We start from the raw sequence: 8,206 nt of genomic DNA on the forward strand, positions 1-8,206 counted from the left end.
TAATAACATATACGACCAAATTTCAGGTCATTTAGTTGTAAAACCAGGGTTCAATGGGCCAAAAATGTACTTTTGGCGCCAAAAATTACAGAAAGAGCCAGAAATGTACTTTGGGTAAAACAATGACCAAAAATTACAACATTACGCGTTTTGTTGCACTGTATGCAAAAACGGGTTATAAAAGCCATTCCCAAGGCGCTCCTATACCAAATTTTTACCGGTTATTTACTTGGAAAACCAGGGAACAGGAGCGAAAAATGATTTTGGGAAAAAAGAATGGCAAAATGTTCAAAATAAAGCATTTTGTTGTACTGTATGCAAAACATGTTATTCTTATATTGAATCCATGTGCGCATACATGTATGTTCAGGGCATTGCTATACCGAATTCCAGGTCATTCATCAGTTGTAAAACCAGGGTATGGGAGCCAAAAATGTACTTTTTTTTGAAAAAAATTAAGCATTTTGTTGAACAGTATGCCAAAATGGTTATTGAATCTATGTGCGCATGTGTCCAGGGCATTCCTATACCAAATTTCAGGGCATTCGGTTGTAAAACCAGGGTACAGGGGCCAAAAATGTACTTTTTGGGCCGAAAATGCCAAAAAAAGTCACCAAATTCAGCATTTTGTTCTATTACATGGCAAACCAGTTATCAACCCATGTGTGTACTTGTCCAGGACATTCCTATACCAAATTTCAGGTCATTTGGTTGCAATACCAGGGTGCTTGGGCCAAAATATACATTTTTTTGTCTAAAAATGACGAAAAAAACTCAATAAAATCATTTTAAAAGCAATTATAAAAAAATCTAGAACAACCCTGCTTTTATAAGTGATAGGTAAGTTCCTCTGCTACATAACATGAAACTGAAATTCATTTTTGGTAAGCTATGACTGTTTTTCCAGGAATAATTCTATGGTTACGATTTTCTTGAAATGGAAATATTGGTTTACTCTCGGGGCCACCACGGTTCGATACGTAAAAGGCCCAAACTTTTTTTTACATATGATGTATACAAAGGTTCAAACTATAACTGTGCCAAAAATCAAGCAAATTGATTTGCCTGTAAATGACCTAATGGTCAATAAAAATGGTCAAAAAATTGATTTTTGTCAATTTTGGAAATTCACGAAAACACATCATTTTCAAACATCTGCTGCACCTCACTACAAAAACATTTTGAGCATCACTATATATCATTTTTTTCATTAGAATATGGGTAATAACATATCCGAGAATCAATAAAATATCAGTTAATTTGTGGGGGCTACAGGAGTCCAAAGGAGGCCTATTTCGGACGCGACCAAGGCCTTCCCTTGCTGAAAATCCGCCATTTTGAAAAATGGCCGTTGCCATGGCAACCGGTGACCGCAGATCTAAAACTTTGCCATTTTTGTAGGTTTGGACCAAGGCCCTACCACCACACAAAATTTAAGGAAAATCGATTTTTTGAGTTTGGCCACCCTATGCTTGGTTTTTACAGACAGAGCCTCTTAAAGTCTTAAATAAAGGCATGATTATTTGGCGAAGAGATGGGTTCGTTGAACTCTAGTTTTTATTCATATTGTACGTTTACAAGCATACAAATATAAAATGTCGTACATGTAACACTAGGACTGCTGGTACTTAATCTAAACATGAATACTAAAACTACTGAAATATTATATATATATATATATATATATATATATTGGTTCGGCTCGTTTATGTCTCTTTGTGAGAAGATATCTGTTAAGATGACACAATACAATTGATGGAAATAATCTTTTTATAGCAATCAGAGATTAAATGTAAAGAAGCTTACATTTGATATTATTTTAAATAATATGTTAATACTTGTATAATACTTGTTTAATGTTGATCAATTGCTAACCTGCGAGACGGCGACTTTGGCCACATGGCTGTATTTACAACCATTGTTTTTCTTATGTTCATACAGTGTAGTCAGTTGCCTCCCACTATTGTCGTGAAGTGGAAAACCGTGAAAACATGGACTGGACACGCAATGGATTCCCGTCTGCTGACTCATTATCTTAGGTTTAGAAAATGCACCATACCAGCTAACGCCAAGCAAGTAGGTTTTCATTGGTTACACGTTTGGAACACAATTGTAAAGGATAGATTTGAAATTGCTCTGAATGGCTTGTAAAAAACAAATAGTTTAAACATTTGCAGCACATCGTAGAAATGATCAGGTAAAAGGTGTATTTTCTACCCGTGAGATAATGAACTGTGAGGCGTCCCTTGGGTTTAGATATATCATTTTTCTCATCAAGCCGCAATGAAAACAATATATCTGCATTCCTCAATGTCTAAAAGCATCGTATAGTTGGTAAAATAAACATAGACAGAAATTGCAAAAAAATACTGAAACTTGAGCTGAAACCAAAAAAGCGCCTTGATTGAGATCATGATGTGTTTAAGTCCGATTATCCAACGACAACTGCAGTGCAATGCTGGGTAATGCTAGGTTCACATTGTAAGTTCGGCCCGGCCGGGCGGTTTAAGGAACGAAATGTATGATAAGACAGAAAACAGCAACAAAACATCATACCAAGAATTATTCAAGATCATAACTTGTGTGCATTTTTATTCAAATGTACTTCAATTTTTCCCGTACAAAAACAGTTCGATCGGGCCCTAGTTAGAAAATGTGACCCTAGCATCATTAATAGGCTCTTTGATTTAACTTAACTTGAGTCTTACCAATTTCATTTGTTTTGGCGCTGACAATTAACGATGAGATTAAACAAGAAAATTCATTGAGATTAAACCGAAAAAAAAACGATTTGAGAAATTAAGAAAAAGTACGCTAACATATGTGCCACTACAGCATTGCATTTAGTGATATTTAAAGAGACATATTGAATAACTATTACTATGACTTTCAAAATTAGTCGGCGGCGCGGTTACTCTATGACGACATTTGTCTGACAATCCCGTCACTGTGTTGCCCTTTTGTAGCTCTCAGGACCACCGCCATTTTAACCATCGTAATCTAAATTTGTCCAACAATACTATCAGTAGATGACAGACTAAATCTCTTCATGTCCTAATTTCATTGAATATCGAAACTTTAGCGCAGCCCTCCCACTGTTATGTGGCGTCAAATGGCCCAGTGGCTAGGTTAGCGGACACAAGATCGGTTCGGTCCCTAGCTAGCATTCTTGGCTAGATAATGTGCCTTTAGGAAAGACACTAAACACGACTTTCCTCACTCCACCCAGGTGAAAATGAGTCCGCCGTTATGATGGTTAAGGTGGTGGTTTACACCTGATAAGGATTATACATATCCAAGATTTGCTTCTTGCAATTATTGTAGCTACAGTAATTATGCAAACTAACTCCTGATTTGCAAATCTAGTATCTAATTCTGTAAATCAAAAATAACGACGATCATGATCAGTCAACTAGTTCTTTACTTACACGCATTCTTGATGAAAGTCAACAACAAAATCTACCTCTGCTATTCAGGAAAAAACCTACTTAGGTGGGCCCAAACCTACACCACTTACTCTCTGTACCAACAGCTATCTACTACTCAAAAATGTTACCGTAGCATATCCAGATAATATATGTTTCATTGTATCGATTGTATCCTATATGACTATCCATAAAGATGCGTGCGAGCGTGCGGAGAATGAGAATTTGGGCAAAACAAATTATCTTTATTATAAAACTATGAAAGCTAAGTGATTAGGAAGGTTGAACAAATAATGCGATTTAAAGTATGCCGCTTTTTTCTTGGAAAGAGATGCACTTGCGTTGTTGCACGTGTGGACCCATGTCATCCATAATATTAAGTCAGCGTAGCCTTAGTCAATCCGAAGATTTATGCAAGATATAGCAAAGTCGTATTTGAAGTTATTAACTGTCAGATCATTATCGCATAAGTATTTAACTTACTACAAAATTAAAAGATTCGTGTTTAACATAATATTCAAGAAACACAATTTCTTAGGACTACAAAGGTGTTGTAATTCTTCTTACTTTTAGTTTGTGCTTGCTGAAAATAATTCGAAAATTCATACATATACATTCTTTATTTAGTTTGAATAAAGATGCAGTTGTCGTTCCTTTTTGTTGTACATGTGTTCAGTGCGTTTCTCGTATCGTGAAATATGGTGCCGCATTTGTTATCTAAACAAATGTTCATACTCAAACTAATGAAAAACTCAACTAATATCTAAGAAGTTGTTAATATAGAAGGGGAGGGGGTTAATATGATTAAATCATGTCTAGAATCATCTGAAACATAATTTAAATTGCAATATCATCGCGATATCATCCTACCATAGCATCACCCATTTGTGCTATAGCTAGGTTGTACGAATGCTATGGTAGCAATATGATAAATATAGAAAGATGGTAACCACTATGGTCCCAAAAATCAATCCTGACCATTGCCTGTCCTACATATACTCACATATTATATATCCCAATTCAGTGGTTCTTAAGGTATTACACACACATACACACCACACATATATGCGCATGTGCAATAAAGACTACAATGGTTCTAGACAGCTTAAACGCCACATGTCAACTGTACACAACGAACACAAATATGTTAAAAAGAATGTTTATTATCAGTGTAACATCACGGAATACACACAGCACCCAAAATATCTCCTTTAATTAAATATGGCAAAAGAAAGCAAACTAAATCCCAATACGATCATGTAACAAGAATTTTGACATATCCATTCGGTGGTACTGTGGAACACCAGTTTTGCCTTTGAGTGGTGCATTGAGCTTAGTGGAAACTGTTTTGTGTCTGGTGCTTCTTTCCTTCACTACAGTATCAAAGAGGTGATTTTAATTGCAAGTAGAGTTCCACGAATACATACCAAAGTAAACAGGTTTGTTATGTAGAATGATGCCTTTAGACATAAATGTGTTTCTCATTACATTGTATTTTATATGTTTGGAGTTACATCATAAATTTTGTCATTAATTGTATAATTTAGATCCCAATTTACATAATTGATATCAAATTGTATCAAGCGTCATTTAAGCTATCAGCATACCAAAAATCATGATGATCCTTTCATCCCTTCTTGACTTATTCATTTCAAAATCTGAAACTAAAACGGCTCCTGCAGTTCCAGAAAAGTCGTTAGGTTACCCTAACATACACCTCTTACTTTCTGTCATCTTTCTCAATTACATATTATGTGAAAAGTTTGAAAGTTCTATCACAGATTGCAGTGGATTTATCAACTTTCCTCTTTAATTTTGCAAATTAGCTGTAATTTTGCAAAATGATTATCTCACTAGAAAGGCCTACATTTGCTTGAGAGCAAATACAGCATATTTCAGCCATCTCCCTCATGCAACAATAGGCCTTGTCGTCGTTGACCCCTTTGGCCATTGGAAAATGACCCACAAAATTCCCAAATATATCATTTTATAGTGTTCTATGCCAAAAATTATACATGGGTCATTTGGATAAATATGTCGAGCACCCCTTTACCAAATTTCGGGTCATTATTTTTGTAAACCCGAGTAACATGAGCCAAGAATTTCCAATTTTTTTCAAAAAATGGCCATAAAATCACAATATTAAGCATTATGTTGTACTGTATGAAAAAAAACTGTTATTGAATTCATGTGCACATAATTGAAGGTCACTTTTATACCAAATTTCAGGGCATCCGGTTGTAAAACGAGGGTACATGAGGCAAAAATGTGCTTTTTTTGTCAAGAAATGCCAGAAATCGCAAAATAAAGCATTTTGTTGTACCGTATGCCAAAACTGTTATTAAATCTGGGTGAACATATGATCAAGGCACCTCTGTATCAAATTTCATGTCATTCGGCTGTAATACCAAGGTACAGGAACCCAAAATATACATAAGAATTGACAAAAACCTCAATAAAATCATTTTAAAGGCAGATATGAAAAAAAACGCATGAGGGTATTGGCTTATTCTACCTTTGTGCCAAATTTCAAGTCAATTGGTTTAAAAACGGCGGAGTTGATTCTATTTGAAGATTTGACAGGAGAAAGAAAGAAAGAAAGAAACATTACGAATACAATATATTTCACCAAACCTATGGTATGGCTGAAATATAATTATGTAAGTTTTCACTTAGGTTATCGACATACCAAAATCATGGCGATCCATCAACAAGTTCATATTTTGCTATTAATTATGCAAATTAGATCATCATTTGCATAATTAATATGTTTTGATATTTCTCTCTTTCCCAGCTACAAATGTGACAAGTTTAAAAGTCGTATAATGGAATGCAGTGGATTTACAAAACTTTCCTTCTTAATCATGCAAATTAGCTGTTGATTTGCATATTAATAAGAATTCCATCGTGTAAGTCTTCCCTTTGGCTATCTACATACCAAAAATCATGATGATTCGTTAACACGTTTATATTTTCTCCTTAATTATGCAAATGAGACCACCATTTGCATAATTAATATGCATTGATATTTCTCTCTTTCTCATCCATATATGTGACAAGTATAAAAGTCCTATCATGAAATGCAGTGGGTTTATAAACTTTAGTCATTAATTATGCAAATTACCTGTTGAATTAGTATTATTTTACCATGTACACTGTTACTTGGGCTTTCTAAATATCAAAAATCATGACGATCCATCTACACTTTCTGGAGATATTCTCGTCCAAAGTTTGAAAGGAAATCGGCGGCTGCAGTTGTAAGGGGTCTAAACTTACAGCACTTACTCTCTGCCCCAAGGGCTATCTACCACTCAAAAGTCGCAACCATAGCATGTCCAGAACACGAGATATTAAATATTGAGGTTCTACTGTAGTACTTTAGTATGCGGCTAGGGGGCCCATTATTGATGATGATGATGATGATGACTTAATTGATAATTCACAGTGGGACCACTGAATTGCATTCAATTTACATTTGAAACACACGATAAACAGAGTCAAATATTACACATTACTAAAAAACAAGTACTATATACATATATACATAGGTTAAAATTTCATTTGGACTTATTGAACTTGACCTTCGTTGCTTCAACCACTATCTGACAATTAAATATCTTTAACATCCATCTAAGTCTTCTCGAGTTATGCTGTTAACACACAGACAGGCCTACAGGCCTAAAACATAACCTTAGCAATTATGGTAAAGGTAACAACATCAATTGGGTCGGAGGTTTCCATGGCTCTACAGGTGCTGCAGCTGGCTCTGTAGCTGCTGTAGGGATTACATCCACTGACTGGCTTCTCAACACCTGTCTGCACGTACGCACTGGTACCTGGTACATCTGTCAAATTCTTTCAGTATTCTTGTTGTGAGCTTGGTGACGCCGGTACACAACGGAGCGGGTAGAAACAATGTTTAATTAGTCTAACTTTTTGGGCGTGCTGATTGTAAGCGGACGTCAATAACATGTAGGTGCTTGAATAAACATTAATCGACTCAGCAAATTAGAGAGCGGCTGTTATAGAAGGAACAATAAATGATTGTGATGTCATCGTCCATATTGTGTTCAAATTCATATGTCGTAACTTTTTCGCCGGAGCAAATAATTATTAAGTACATCCTCTCCTCTTAATGGGATTTTGAGGCTTTTTTGACCCCCCCCCCCCCCCCTTCGTATCTCTAACGGATTGAGTTAGGATCTCCAAATTTAGAGGGAATGATGTAATGGTAATGTTTTATACTTTCTGTAAATTTGGTGTCACTATGATGTAATGTGACGTAATGAAGACGTCATATTGTCATATTTTTGACTAAAACATTATAAATATGGACTTTCCGATATACTTAAATCTCTTAAACAAAACGTTGACTATGAAGAGTACCATATTGGTATCTAAGCCTGCCATGTCTTTTGTTGCCAATGAAGACGCCACTAGTGCCTATATGGCGTCAGAAAATGACGTCATTTTTCCGCCATCTTGATTGGACAAGTCTGATTTTTAAAAGACGTTTTTTTCTACGTATAACCCAATAGAAGAAGTAGACTAAAAGGTGTAGACAAATAAATGTGTTTTGAAAACAAAAAGAATTTGACAGAATTTGATTTTTTTTTTATCATTGCTAATGACATTGTCCACCATCTCGGATTTCGACCCATTGTTGGGTGTGTATGTGCATGTGAGTGTGCGGGCTGATGATTGTACATGTCAACATTTAACTACCGTCCCCCAAATTCTGATAAATAATTCTAATAAAGAAACAAATGCCTTGCTACTTA

Source organism: Branchiostoma floridae, chromosome 9 (assembly GCF_000003815.2).
Source record: "Branchiostoma floridae strain S238N-H82 chromosome 9, Bfl_VNyyK, whole genome shotgun sequence".
NCBI classification, from domain to species: Eukaryota; Metazoa; Chordata; class Leptocardii; order Amphioxiformes; family Branchiostomatidae; genus Branchiostoma; species Branchiostoma floridae.